The sequence below is a fragment of the Panthera tigris genome, chromosome A1 (genome assembly GCF_018350195.1).
Source record: "Panthera tigris isolate Pti1 chromosome A1, P.tigris_Pti1_mat1.1, whole genome shotgun sequence".
Lineage (NCBI taxonomy): Eukaryota > Metazoa > Chordata > Mammalia > Carnivora > Felidae > Panthera > Panthera tigris.
The window spans coordinates 104,434,509-104,450,394 of NC_056660.1; the positions used below are offsets into that span (position 1 = coordinate 104,434,509).

Consider the following 15,886-nt stretch of genomic DNA (forward strand, 5'->3'; position numbering starts at 1 on the left):
ATGGTTCCTGAGGTTTTTATTATTCTTTTGACTTCAGTGGATCAATGTAATCCCCCCAAATCCTTCACTTAAGCCGAGCCTACCGTTTATAGCCTTGAGGTTTTCCTGCACCGTGAACAGGGTCATCAATATGCTTTCATTGAGAGACATCAACGTTTATATTTAGACACATTAAAGAATAAACATTTCACGCCCTTTTTTTCTGCTTCATAATTTGAGATAAGCATTTGCTGCAGTTCTAAAATGATATTTCATGCTTTGAAAATTCGTTTAGCAAACATTTTTTTTTTAAAAAGAAGAATAAAGGTTTTCTCTCAGCCACTGAATAATATTAATCTCAACAGCACTGGGTGGTTGTCCACAGTGATCGTTGGCTCTCTGTCAGCTCTCCAGTGGCTTTTTTGACATGTGAAGGACGTGAGGTTTTAGTGCTTTCAGAGGATCTGGAAAATACATTTTTATTGTTCTTCTTCATGGATGGAGAAGCTTTACAAAGTTGTTTTATTTTTAAAGCACTTGATGTTTTGAATGAGGGTCTTTTCTTCTACATTAACAAAGGGAATGACATACCATAGCCTTGTTAGCCTGAAGCGAAGGGAATGAAATCACACGGAGATAAAAGAACTTGAGGGAACCAGAGTTTAGGAAGAAAGGGTGTATATTTCAAGAAGAACCATGTTTTGCTATCCTTTGAGACAGTGGAAGTTTATTTTGGTTGCTTCTGAAACTCCGTAGAGCAATTTTCCTGAAAGTGACTTACTTGTGCTTTGTCTACATGTATTAGAATGTGAAGGGCTGAACGTCTTCCCTGTTAATTTCTCTCCTAGTCACAGATTTCCCTATGTTTAAAGTCAATGGTGAACATTACAGCAAAATACCACACAAAAATACATTTTCAAGTCAGTATGGCTGACTAATGTATCCTAAAAGATACTTGACATTTAAATGTTAAGGACACTTAGTTTCTTCAATCAGCAACCCTGGTGAGGGTAGTTATATATTATAAGCTGACATCACTTTCCTGATGATAAAGCTTAGTTCCCAGATTCCATATATTATCCTGCTGGAAGTGTCTGGGACAGATGTATACACAAGCTTCTCAAACCCCATGTGGTTCTACGATTTGACTTCTTATATACTAGAGGTCAAATCCAAGACAAATAAAAACAAAATAAAACAACAAAATGCAGACCACTCATCATTTCATCTGGGATTGGTTTAGACCTAACACAAGTGCACAGAATTGGCCACTTCTGTTCTCTGTAATTTAGAGCCAGTCGCTTTAGAAAAGCATCTTGAAGTTCAGTGTGGGTTTCAAGGCTGCTTCTCTTGTCTTAGTGGGCATAGAGAGGCTGAGGCAAGATCAAGTCAGTGGTTTTGGTGCCTAGTAATACGGCAAGACTCTGTAGGTTTTATTTATGGCCACCTATTTCTTTATGCGAAGGGGAGGATTACTCAGGAGTTCATGCGTTGTTTCCTGGTTCCTCCTTTTACTTTTCCGGCCTCCAGGTACCCGCCTACCCCTCTGGGCACATTGGTCATCCGCAAGTGGGAAATTTCTAAATCCAGTTTCTATCTGGCAAGTAAAAATAGGATGTCACCTAGCACTGGGTTTCACTGCAGGCCTAAGCTTTTTCCATTTGGCTTTATGAAAATGGTCAAAAGGGATGACACCCCACCTCGTTTTTTACTTTGCGGAGTTTGTGGGCAATTTGTTTTTGAAATTCACATTGGGAGAACCAAGTTGTGCCTTTTGTCATGAATGATTCATGCAAGGCAGACAGTACAAACCAACGACAGGCCTGTTATTCTAGCTTTATGTACAGCTGGAGGATGTTTCTCTAGGGTGGTTTTTGTTTTGTTTTGTTTTGTTTTGTTTTTTGTTTTTTTTTTTACTGGGGTGGGATATTCCAATGTGCTGACCATGGAATAAAATTTCTGCTATACTAGATCCATGCTGTGTCACACATACCAAAGGTACGTTTTGTGTGATTAGTATGTCCCACCATTCCCATGTGACAGAGAGAGAATTAAGTAGAACAAAGTTTGGGAACTTGCTCAAGGTTCCATGGTTATGAAGTGACAGTAGCTGGGGTCCAGGTCTGTCTGATGCTGAATGATTATACCCTTCCTTGAGCCAGCTCGTGATTGATGAAGGTCTGTAACAAGGTGAACTTGATGGTAAACGTTACTCCTTAATCTAAGGGAAAAATGATTTCATCCTTTCCTTTTTTCTGTTGTCGTTGTTGAGGAATGTTGTGGCTGAGGCAATGTATTAATGTGCCCTTGTTCTTTGCTCCAAAGCATCTCTCAACTTGGCATTTCTGTGTATCTCTCATTGTGCTCCTTTCTTTTATTCTTTCTCTACACAGAGACGTGAGATTTACTAAACTATCTGCTGTTTGTTCGAAGAATGTTCTTAATGCCACGTTTTTGTCAATACATGGGTGTCTGTGGACATGTTGAGATATTCTGCATCAAAACCATTCTGATGAAACTGCTGTTAACACTTTAAAGCCTGGCAAATATCATTTTTAGGCCAAAAAAATATTTTTCAAACATCTGTGAGATGTTTTTGGCTTAGAATGTTCCCCTTTGAAAATCAGGGAGAAGCCGCGAATGTGTGCTGATGGCAGATTTTGTCACCGTTGGGCATTAGTTGCCTGGGATGGCCTGATGGGGTACGGCAAGATCACAGCTTTGAGGCATTGACAGGTTTGGCTGAGTCCTTGCCACTGCCACTTGAATGCTAAGTGACTGAGCAAATTATCATCTGAGTTAATTTGGCACATGATATGTTGGAATAATTATACCTGTGGCATTGAGTTATTGTGATATTTGAATAAAATAGCTGCATAAGGCTGACGCACGTTTGAAACTTGATGTATCTTACAACCCCTTCGTTCTCTTCCCATCCTTTGAAGGGGAGGTTGGACTGAGGGTTTAATGTGGGTCAGGAGAAGGACGCCTTGGTGGCTCAGTCGGTTCAACGTCTGACTCTTAGTTTTGGCTCAGGTCACGATCTCACAGTTGGTGAGTTCGAGCCCTGCGTTGGGCTCTGCGCTGATAGCCCACAGCCTGCTTGGGATTCTCTGTCTCTCCCTGTCTTTCTCTGCCCCTCTCTGGTTTGTTCTTTCTCTCTCTCTCTCAGAAAAAAAACATTAAAAATTTTTTAAGTGGGTCAGGAGAGGAGAATGTTCCCAGACGTGTTGAGATAGTTTTACCCGTTGGTCTCCTTGTGGAATGTGGATCTACATTCGTGATCGATTCCATTCCTCTACCAAACAGACCACGAACGCTGGCCATGTGCCACGTGGGTCTAGTTTTCAGTTTGGTGTGCTCCTAAAGCTAGTTGACATCAATACCATTTTCACAGTGAGCTTATTGGTTTTTTTGTTTGCATAGAATCATTATCAACTTACAGAAGCTCTTCAGATATGACATCTCCTCAATCGTATTTTCACTATGTTCTCACGACTGAGGTAATTTCCTAGTTCCAGTGCCCCTAAATAGTGAGTCATTGGCTGACCCCATGGGCTGGCTCAGTGACAGGTTTTATCATTTGCTGCCCTGCCTTCATGGGTCATATCTGGTGAAATTGTGGGATATTATGTTTAAGCAAAATATATAATTTCACTCCTTCAGGAGCAGGATGGCTTCATGAAAAATGCTTGGCCTTTGAATACAGATGCCACCCCTATCAGCCTGGTGTTTTGGGACACTTTACCTAAAGAGTCTCATCCTAAATATCCTCCATGTGCTGAAGATGATAATGATGACCCACCTTGTTGTGATTGCTCTGAGGACCAGAAAGTGGTGTCTGAAGCATGGAGCACAGAATCTGGCACAATACAAAGGCTCAGCAGATTGAACCCTTTAAAAATCATTTTTTGCTTGCTTTTCTCATACTGCCAAAAGGATGTACAATGATTGCAGAGAATTTAGAAAAGGTGGTTAATCTAGATGAACGAAGGGAATGTTAAGCATATTCTTAAGACCCAGAGATCCCCAGTGGTGCCATTTGATCATAGAGCCTCTCAATATCTGTCTATCTGTCTATCTGTCTATCTATCTATCTATCTATCTATCTAAGTCTGTCTGTGTGTCTGTCTTTCTGCCTTTGTCATGCTCTTTCTTCTCCCTGACTCCCCTGATATTAGGTTCAGCCATTATACAGTTGCTGATATTTGGCCTTTTGTGACCTAAATTAACAACAGTTTCATCTAGTTCATTCGAATATATTGCTAAAATTGGATCATGTGGTACCATTTTAATCTACTTTTTTAAAATGAAGACATTGCTAATGTTTTTCAAGTTCATTAAATATTCTTCTATAATATCACTTTTAGATGATATGTAATGTTCCATTGTGTGATTATACCCATTTCTTTTCACCAGTCCTCCATTACTAGAAAATTAGATTGTTTTCAATTTTTTGTTACTATAAACAGTGCTAGGATAAACATGACAGCTTTGGAGGGAGTAAGTATCATGGTTTAGAATGCAGACTAAAGGGGGCGCCTGGGTGGCTCAGTTGGTTAAGCATCCAACTTTGGCTCAGGTCATGATCTCAGGGTTCGTGAGTTCGAGCCCTGTAGCTGGGCTCTGTGTTGACAGCTTGGAGCCTGGACCCTGCTTCTGATTCTGTGTCTCCCTCTCTCTCTGCCCCTCCCTTGTTCATACTCTGTCTGTCTGTCTCTCTCTCTCTCTCTATCTCTCTCTCAAAAATAATAAACATTAAAAAAAAAAAAGGAATGCCAACAAAAGGCAGAAGGTCTGTACTTCCCTGCTTCCTGCCTGTGTACCTATAACAAGTCACCTGGATCTCAGTTTCTTCTTCCACAAAATGGGCACAACTTCCAAATAGGACCTACTTCATAGGGCCATTGTGAGAGTTCATCTGTCTCTAGTGCCGAGGAGAGTGTCTATGGGCACACTGTAAATATTACTAATGGATTAACTACTGTGAATTGTTCCTGTCATTATACACATATGTTTATTTCTTTTGGAAAAATATCTCAAAGGAGGAATTTATGACTGAAGATCTCTCAGTACCCGATTCAAGATGAATTTCTAAAATAGGTGTGGATTACCCACAGAAGTGTGTAAAAGCGCTATTTTCATGTAAAGGGGGAGGTTATCTCCATCACTGTATGTCTCAGATTCATCATTGTTGTGACCCCATCTCATGACTGAGGGTGCACAGTTTTTCATGGCTTAATATCCCTGAAGTCAGAATGCTTCCAACCATCAGAGTCACCCAGATAACTGCTGTGACATGCCAGTGTGGGACCTTCTGTTGACAACTACTGAGATCAAGAAAGGCTGTCAGTGTGTCTTAACACCTGTGAAATTAATTAAGTCTTATTTGATAGGGAACAAAGCAAACATATATAAAAATTGTGATCTGAGTGCAAGATGAGCGTCATGGCAGATATATATATGGATGTCTTCTTCAGAGAGCATCTCAGATTGGGTCTGAAAAAATGTACCTGTAGGACAGAGATTTCCAGGCTGAGCTTGGAAACCTGGGAAGGACTGATGGAGGGAGAGGACGTATCTAACACCTCTCCACATCTACTTGTTTCTATACCTACTTCTTTTGTCATGCACAGGAAGATGATCGCGGCCATGATGCGATAGAAGGGGGCATTCATGGACATTCGCGATTTAAAAGCCTTGTGACTTTTGCATGCCTTATTCTCTCCACATGTAATATCTCCTACAGCTTCCCTCCCTTTCCAGTCCCCCGTCTTTCTCTGTACAAACCCTCCACGCTTTACCTAAATAGGGCACACTCTGCCTTTAGGTCTCAACTTAGACATTATTTTCCCAGCTCAACCACACCGTTTTGGGGTCATTCCTCTGTTTTCTGTTGTACCTTGTACCTCCCCCTACTGCTTATCGCGGGGTATTTTAGTGCCTAATAACTTAATGCATCTGCTGATAACCTGTAAGCTTCCAGAAGCATGCGCTCTACCATTCTCCTTTGAATCCTAAGCCTAGCCCTATGGCTGGCACATGGCAGGTACTCGAGAGGTGTAAATTGAGTGAATTTCAGTACCCAGCCCATGGATGTAACCTGTGGTTACTGGTAGCACTGGAAGTTAGCGCCATAAGGGCTCCGGGGTGAGCCCATTGTCTTGCGAGGATCCAGTGTTCCGCTAGCTGTCATTAAGGGTTGTAGCAAGGACGGTATACTTCTGATATTACACAGTAGTTTAACCTTCCTTTTATTTTCACCTTATTGTGAGAGCTTATTAGAGCATGCTGTCCATGCTGCCTGAGACCCTCATTAAGCTTTCCCCGAAACAGCTGCATGAATCTGGGCACAGAGCATCTAGAGCCCATTTCTAGCTGCCAGCACAGCAAGAGATGAAACTAGGAGCACCTGGGTGGCTCAGTCGGTTAAGCCTCTGACTTCGGCTCGGGTCATGATCTCACCGCTGGTGAGTTTGAGCCCCGTGTCGGGCTCTGTGGTGACAGCTCAGAGCCTGGAGCTTGCTTCAGATTCTGTGTCTCGCTCTCTCTCTCTGCCCCTCCCCTGCTTGTGCTGTTTCTGTCTCTGTCTCTCTCTCAAAAATAAATAAACATTAAAAAGAGAGAGAGAGAGAGATGAAACCAGAAGCTGAAAATGAGTCCTCACTCCTTTAGAAGCATCAGGGTTCTTTTCAGTGTAATTTGAAACAAAAGTTGGTTCATCTACCTTTTCCTATTAGAATATTCTAGCTATTGCTGTCTTAATGTAACCAATTTTTTTTTTTAAGGTTTTCAGTGTCAATAACCAACCTAGTCACTTTTTCTTTAGGCATGAAATGCTTGCCCTGTGAGATTAGAGTGAGGGGTTAAAAGACTTGAAGTGATTTGAGTTCAGAGTCTCCAAACTGCCTTTCCAAACACAGTACTTGAATTCAGGATAACCGGTCAAGCTTGACGCTCATAAGGAGCAAGTTCTGCCTCTTGTCTAGTCAACATACCCTTGTATTTGTAGCAATCAGGTAAGAAAGCTGGCTTTTGTGTGATAAGCTGTAAAAATGGAAGTGTTGCGGTAGTTGAATATGACAAATGAAGAGAGGAAAGGAAGTCACAGTGATGCCTAAATTCAAGCCAGGCTTCTGTGTCCCACTTGTTCTGTTTCCTGCTTATTTGTCTGTACGCTTCTGTATGTGGATGCCCCCCCCACCCGCCCCTGCATCGCTTATGTTGGCGCCCAGTATTCACATGGTGAGGTCCATGTATCAATGGCCTGTTAGGGAAACACAGCCCCAAAGGGAGAAGCTGTCACTTCAAAGCATACCACAGTGCTTAGATATAGACAGGAAATTAACCATGTCGGCATGATAATATTTCCTTTAAAGCCTGAAACCCTTTCTTTGATGCTGATAGTTATCAATTTCTGCTATGAACTTGTTTCTATCATGAGGAGGTGTCTTAAGGGTTTTTGTTTTGTGTGTGTGTGTGTGTGTGTGTGTGTGTGTGTGTGTGTGTGTTTTGGGTTTTTTTTTTTTTTTTTGCATTTATCTAACCCCAAGGAAATAGGACTGGTCTCTCCCTGACTGCTCTTCTGGGAAAGAAATTGTTGGATGGGATGTGGAAGGGAATCACAAGAGAGAAGAGAGACGTGTTCTGTCCCCTCAGTACCTTGACTTCTTTCTTCCCACTCCTCTCCTGATGTTGTAAAACATATTCCATAAAATGTATGCGTGCCAGCACACCATTATCCCACTGCCACTGTGGGAAGAAAGAACTCTAACCCATCATGGTTTTTTCTTTCTAAGTGCTTCTGACACAGTCAGGTTGTCCTTATCAAGGTAGTATTATTAACTAAAATTGTGTTTTGTGTTGCTCACTTAATACCCCAGGATACATTAAGAAAAAATGAATATTTAACTTAGCATATGAGGCTCCCACAAGTTGAGAGGGATATGGAAACTTTGGAGATGGTTGAGCAGAGAAAGTGAGTGAAACTGAATAGCTTTTTTTTTTTTTCAATATATGAAATTTATTGTCAAATTGGTTTCCATACAACACCCAGTGCTCATCCCAAAAGGTGCCCTCCTCAATACCCATCACCCACCCTCCCCTCCCTCCCACCCCCCATCAACCCTCAGTTTGTTCTCAGTTTTTAAGAGTCTCTTATGCTTTGGCTCTCTTCCACTCTAACCTCTTTTTTTTTTTTCCTTCCCCTCCCCCATGGGTTTCTGTTAAGTTTCTCAGGATCCACATAAGAGTGAAACCATATGGTATCTGTCTTTCTCTGTATGGCTTATTTCACTTAGCATCACACTCTCCAGTTCCATCCATGTTGCTACAAAGGGCCATATTTCGTTCTTTCTCATTGCCATGTAGTACTCCATTGTGTATATAAACCACAATTTCTTTATCCATTCATCAGTTGATGGACATTTAGGTTCTTTCCACAATTTGGCTATTGTTGAGAGTGCTGCTATAAACATTGGGGTACAAGTGCCCCTATGCATCTGCACTCCTGTTTCCCTTGGGTAAATTCCTAGCAGTGCTATTGCTGGGTCATAGGGTAGGTCTATTTTTAATTTTCTGAGGAACCTCCACACTGCTTTCCAGAGTGGCTGCACCAATTTGTATTCCCACCAACAGTGCAAGAGGGTTCCCGTTTCTCCACATCCTCTCCAGCATCTATAGTCTCCCGATTTCTTCATTTTGGCCACTCTGACTGGCGTGAGGTGATATCTGAGTGTGGTTTTGATTTGTATTTCCCTGATAAGGAGCGACGTTGAGCATCTTTTCATGTGCCTGTTGGCCATCCGGATGTCTTCTTTAGAGAAGTGTCTATTCATGTTTTCTGCCCATTTCTTCACTGGGTTATTTGTTTTTCGGGTGTGGAGTTTGGTGAGCTCTTTATAGATTTTGGATACTAGCCCTTTGTCCGATATGTCATTTGCTAATATCTTTTCCCATTCCGTTGGTTGCCTTTTAGTTTTGTTGGTGGTTTCCTTTGCTGTGCAGAAGCTTTTTATCTTCATGAGGTCCCAGTAATTCATTTTTGCTTTTAATTCCCTTGCCTTTGGGGATGTGTCGAGTAAGAGATTGCTACGGCTAAGGTCAGAGAGGTCTTTTCCTGCTTTCTCCTCTAGGGTTTTGATGGTTTCCTGTCTCACATTCAGGTCCTTTATCCATTTTGAGTTTATTTTTGTGAATGGTGTGAGAAAGTGGTCTAGTTTCAACCTTCTGCATGTTGCTGTCCAGTTCTCCCAGCACCATTTATTAAATACACTGTCTTTTTTCCATTGGATGTTCTTTCCTGCTTTGTCAAAGATGAGTTGGCCATACTTTTGTGGGTCTAGTTCTGGGGTTTCTATTCTATTCCATTGGTCTATGTGTCTGTTTGTGTGCCAATACCATGCTGTCTTGATGATTACAGCTTTGTAGTAGAGGCTAAAGTCTGGGATTGTGATGCCTCCTGCTTTGGTCTTCTTCTTCAAAATTACTTTGGCTATTCGGGGCCTTTTGTGGTTCCATATGAATTTTAGGATTGCTTGTTCTAGTTTCAAGAAGAATGCTGGTGCAATTTTGATTGGGATTGCATTGAATGTGTAGATAGCTTTGGGTAGTATTGACATTTTGACAATATTTATTCTTCCAATCCATGAGCAGGGAATGTCTTTCCATTTCTTTATATCTTCTTCAATTACCTTCATAAGCTTTCTATAGTTTTCAGCATACAGATCTTTTATATCTTTGGTTAGATTTATTCCTAGGTATTTTATGCTTCTTGGTGCAATTGTGAATGGGATCAGTTTCTTTATTTGTCTTTCTGTTGCTTCATTGTTAGTGTATAAGAATGCAACTGATTTCTGTACATTGATTTTATATCCTGCAACTTTGCTGAATTCATGTATCAGTTCTAGCAGACTTTTGGTGGAGTCTATCGGATTTTCCATGTATAATATCATGTCATCTGCAAAAAGCGAAAGCTTGACTTCATCTTTGCCAATTTTGATGCCTTTGATTTCCTTTTGTTGTCTGATTGCTGATGCTAACACTTCCAACACTATGTTAAACAACAGCGGTGAGAGTGGGCATCCCTGTCGTGTTCCTGATCTCAGGGAAAAAGCTCTCAGTTTTTCCCCATCGAGGATGATGTTAGCTGTGGGCTTTTCATAAATGGCTTTTATGATGTTTAAGTATGTTCCTTCTATCCCGACTTTCTCAAGGGTTTTTATTAAGAAAGGGTGCTGGATTTTGTCAAAGGCCTTTTCTGCATCGATTGACAGGATCATATGGTTCTTCTCTTTTCTTTTATTAATGTGATGCAACACGTTGATTGATTTGTGAATGTTGAACCAGCCCTGCAGCCCAGGAATGAATCCCACTTGATCATGGTGAATAATTCTTTTTATATGCTGTTGAATTCGATTTGCTAGTATCTTATTGAGAATTTTTGCATCCATATTCATCAGGGATATTGGCCTGTAGTTCTCTTTTTTTACTGGGTCTCTATCTGGTTTAGGAATCAAAGTAATACTGGCTTCATAGAATGAGTCTGGAAGTTTTCCTTCCCTTTCTATTTCTTGGAATAGCTTGAGAAGGATAGGTACTATCTCTGCTTTAAACGTCTGGTAGAACTCCCCTGGGAAGCCATCTGGTCCTGGACTCTTATTTGTTGGGAGATTTTTGATAACCGATTCAATTTCTTTGCTGGTTATGGGTCTGTGCAAGCTTTCTATTTCCTCCTGATTGAGTTTTGGAATAGTGTGGGTGTTTAGGAATTTTTCCATTTCTTCCAGGTTGTCCAATTTGTTGGCATATAATTTTTCATAGTATTCCCTGATAATTGTTTGTATCTCTGAGGGATTGGTTGTAATAATTCCATTTTCATTCATGATTTTATCTCTTTGGGTCATCTCCCTTTTCTTGTTGAGAAGCCTGGCTAGAGGTTTGTCAATTTTGTTTATTTTTTCAAAAAACCAACTCTTGGTTTCGTTGATCTTCTCTACCGTTTTTTTAGATTCTATATTGTTTATTTCTGCTCTGATCTTTATGATTTCTCTTCTTCTGCTGGGTTTAGGCTGCCTTTGCTGTTCTGCTTCTATTTCCTTTAGGTGTGCTGTTAGATTTTGTATTTGGGATTTTTCTTGTTTCTTGAGATAGGCCTGGATTGTGATGTATTTTCCTCTCAGGACTGCCTTCGCTGCATCCCAAAGCGTTTGAATTGTTGTATTTTCATTTTCGTTTGTTTCCATATATTTTTTAATTTCTTCTCTAATTGCCTGGTTGACCCACTCATTCTTTAGTAGGGTGTTCTTTAACCTCCATGCTTTTGGAGGTTTTCCAGACTTTTTCCTGTGGTTGATTTCAAGCTTCATAGCATTGTGGTCTGAAAGTATGCATGGTATAATTTCAATTCTTGTATACTTATGAAGGGCTGTTTTGTGACCCAGTATATGATCTATCTTGGAGAATGTTCCATGTGCACTCGAGAAGAAAGTATATTCTGTTGCTTTGGGATGCAGAGTTCTAAATATATCTGTCAAGTCCATCTGATCCAATGTATCATTCAGGGCCCTTGTTTCTTTATTGACCGTGTGTCTAGATGATCTATCCATTTCTGTAAGTGGAGTGTTAAGTCCCCTGCAATTACCACATTCTTATCAATAAGGTTGCTTATGTTTGTGAGTAATTGTTTTATATATTTGGGGGCTCCGGTATTCGGCGCATAGACATTTATAATCGTTAGCTCTTCCTGATGGATAGACCCTGTAATTATTATATAATGCCCTTCTTCATCTCTTGTTACAGCCTTTAATTGAAAGTCTAGTTTGTCTGATATAAGTATGGCTACTCCAGCTTTCTTTTGGCTTCCAGTAGCATGATAAATAGTTCTCCATCCCCTCACTCTCAATCTAAAGGTGTCCTCAGATCTAAAATGAGTCTCTTGTAGACAGTAAATAGATGGATCTTGTTTTTTTATCCATTCTGATACCCTATGTCTTTTGGTTGGCGCATTTAATCCATTTACATTCAGTGTTATTATAGAAAGATACGGGTTTAGAGTCATTGTGATGTCTGTATGTTTTATGCTTGTAGTGATGTCTTTGGTACTTTGTCTCACAGGATCCCCCTTAGGATCTCTTGTAGGGCTGGTTTCGTGGTGACAAATTCCTTCAGTTTTTGTTTGTTTGGGAAGACCTTTATCTCTCCTTCTATTCTAAATGACAGACTTGCTGGATAAAGGATTCTCGGCTGCATATTTTTTCTGTTCAGCACACTGAAGATCTCGTGCCAATCCTTTCTGGCCTGCCAAGTTTCAAAAGAGAGATCAGTCACGAGTCTTATAGGTCTCCCTTTATATGATAGGGCAGTTTATCCCTTGCTGCTTTCAGAATTTTCTCTTTATCCTTGTATTTTGCCAGTTTCACTATGATATGTCGTGCAGAAGATCGATTCAAGTTACGTCTGAAGGGAGTTCTCTGTGCCTCTTGGATTTCAATGCCTTTTTCCTTCCCCAGTTCAGGGAAGTTCTCAGCTATTACTTCTTCAAGTATCCCTTCAGCACCTTTCCCTCTCTCTTCCTCCTCTGGGATACCAATTATGCGTATATTATTTCTTTTTAGTGTATCACTTAGGTCTCTAATTTTCCCCTCATACTCCTGGATTTTTTTATCTCTCTTTTTCTCAGCTTCCTCTTTTTCCATAACTTTATCTTCTAGTTCACCTATTCTCTCCTCTGCCTCTTCAATCCGAGCCGTCGTGGTTTCCATTTTGTTTTGCATTTCGTTTAAAGCGTTTTTCAGCTCCTTGTAACTGTTCCTTAGTCCCCTGATCTCTGTAGCAAGAGATTCTCTGCTGTCCTCTATACTGTTTTCAAGCCCAGCGATTAATTTTATGACTATTATTCTAAATTCACTTTCTGTTATATTATTTAAATCCTTTTTGATCAGTTCATTAGCTGTTGTTATTTCCTGGAGATTCTTCTGAGGGGAATTCTTCCGTTTGGTCATTTTGGATAGTCCCTGAGTGGTGAGGACCTGCAGGGCACTTCCCCTGTGCTGTGGTGTATAACTGGAGTTGGTAGGCGGGGCCACAGTCAGTCCTGATGTTTGCCCCCAGCCCACCGCTGGGGCCACAGTCAGACTGGTGTGTGCCTTCTCTTCCCCTCTCCTAGGGGCGGGATTCACTGTGGGGTGGCGTGGCCCGTCTGGGCTACTTGCACACTGCCAGGCTTGTGGTGCTGGGGATCTGGCGTATTAGCTGGGGTGGGTAGGCAAGGTGCACGGGGGCAGGAGGGGCAGGCTTAGCTCGCTTCTCCTTAGGTGATCCACTTCAGGAGGGGCCCTGTGGCAGTGGGAGGGAGTCAGATCCGTTGCCGGAGGTTTGGCTCCGCAGAAGCACAGAGTTGGGTGTTTGTGCTGCGCGAGCAAGTTCCCTGGCAGGAACTGGTTCCCTTTGGGATTTTGGCTGGGGGATGGGCGGGGGAGATGGTGCTGGCGAGCGCCTTTGTTCCCCGCCAAGCTGAGCTCTGTGGTCCGGGGGCTCAGCAGCTCTCCCTCCCTTTGTCCTCCAGCCTTCCCGCTTTCTGAGCAGAGCTGTTAACTTATGACCTCCCAGACGCTAAGTCGCGCTTGCTGGCGGAATACAGTCGTCCGGCCCCTCTGCTTTTGCCAGCCAGACTCGGGGGCTCCGCTTGGCCGGCGAGCCGCCCCTCCGCCCCGGCTCCCTCCCGCCAGTCCGTGGAGCGCGCACCGCCTCGCCGCCCTTCCTACCCTTTTCCGTGGGCCTCTCGTCTGCGCTTGGCTCCGGAGACTCCGTTCTGCTAATCTGGCGGTTTTCTGGGTTCTTTAGGCAGGTGTAGGTGGAATCTAAGTGATCAGCAGGACGCACGGTGAGCCCAGCGTCCTCCTACGCCGCCATCTTCCCTCCTCCCTGAATAGCTTTTAAAAAATAAGTAAAAGTATTGAGGGTTGTATTTAATCTTGCAAGAAGTGGGATCAAGGATACCTTCACATTTCGGGAATAAGATCATTTATAATACAGAGAACGGTGATGAACTAAATCACCAAATCGACTGGTTCAGATTATAGGATAAGGGATTTGGCTTATGTGGAATGAAGCTGTTCCTTACTCTTAGGATTGATGAACCAGGGAACAAGTTACAAAGGATTGTGTAACTTACCTTAAAAACAGGGTATGTTCTTTTCTACTTGGATACCCTAGGGGGTTTAAAAAAACATACTGTGTATTTTTTTTAAAGTATAGCTCCTAGATTGAAAGAGTTATAATTGAACAAAAAATTCTGTGTCCATATCCATAGGCAATAAAGGAAACAACTGTATGAATAACAATGAGGCTTAAATCTCAGAACTACTACCTAATCTTTCTTTGTGAAAGATGATTGTGAATTCTTAGGTAATTGCTTTCTTGATCTGCCTTAGATTCAATAATCTTCTTATTGTTTTTAATTGCGTTAAAGTATGCTTATTAAGGTGGTAATGAGAACGAAGCCATGCTGATTAAAAACAAAATTATTCATTTAAACCTTTTGATGTTATAAAATGAAAGGTTGATTCTAATATTGGAAGGTGAATCCTGTACATCTCCTAAGTTATTTGCTGTGTGCCTAGTTTGTTTTGTTTTCCAATGGTTGATTCTAGATCTGTTAAAGTTACAGAATTTTTACGAAGTGAAACTGTGTCTTAAGTCATAAAAGCAGTTTATCCTAAGAGCTCCAGGCAGGGTGCTTCTTCCCTAGTGTTTTTTATAGCATCTAATTAGTAAATAAATGCACAGCTGGGTAGGCAATGCATATTGAGTTAGTTTTACTTATCATCCCCCTTTACAATTTGTAGAAGGTTCGGGATTGAAAATTTTTCCTTTCCTGCTCCCCTATTCCTGCTCATCGACTTGAATTGCAGTCATTCCTCCTTTCCTTTGGAATTATGCTTTTAAATCTATTTCTCAAATGTTCTTTTCTGTTACTGTCTTACCTGGTTTCGTGTGCCTGTTGTCTTTTCCTTTGCTGTCCAGTTTCAGTTTCATGTTTGTCTAACTGTTTAAATAAATTTACTGAGTTTATTTATTTTTTAAACGTTTATTATTAAGAGACAGAGAGACAGAGCATGAGCATGGGAGGGGCAGAGAGAGGAGGAGACACAGAATCTGAAGTAGGCTCCAGGCCCTGAGCTGTCAGCACAGAGCCTGGTGAGGGGCTCGAACTCAGGATTGGTGAGATCATGACCTGAGGCGAAGTCGGATGCCCAACCTACTGAGCCACCCAGGTGCCCCAGTTTACTTTTTTTTAGCAGTTATTTATTTTTGAGAGAGAGAGAGAGAGAGAGAGAGAGAGAGAGACAGAGCATGAGCAGGGGAGGGCCAGATAGAGGGAGACAGAATCCACAGCAGGCTCCAGGCTCTGAACTGTCAGCATAGAGCCCGATGTGGGGCTCAAACCCACGAACCAGGAGATCATGACCTGAGCTGAAGTCAGATGCTCAACTAACTGAGCCACCCAGGCGCCCCAGTAAGCCAGTGAATTTAAGTATTTGTATCAATAATTTTCTCTCTTTTCGGATTACCTCCCAATCCACACATTCTTTGACACCTTGAAAGCAGATCAGTTTTCTTTTGGATTACTCCAGCCTAGACCTATAGCGGGGTGGGTTCCCTCCACAGTAGCTCTGCCTACAGGACCCCTCTTGGTCTCCAGGATCACTGCCTGAGGCAGGCCCCTGAACCTCACTTACTTCCTGATCTACTGCCATTCTTCTTGCCCCATCTCCCTGCCTCTTGTGAGCTCCTTCCTGCCCCTTCCTCAGAATGTAGCTAGATGACCTTTCTAGGACACAAATCTGCATTGTCTCTCATTGTTCGAAATCCTTTACGGCCAATACCGTATTCTCAAGATGCAATC

At 41.8% G+C, this 15,886-nt stretch overlaps 1 protein-coding gene across 4 annotated transcripts in view; it reads left to right on the forward strand.

The window, feature by feature from the left end:
* Window positions 1-15,886, forward strand: part of MEGF10 (multiple EGF like domains 10) — a 182,796-nt gene that overhangs the window by 101,020 nt on the left and 65,890 nt on the right. The window lies entirely within an intron of this gene.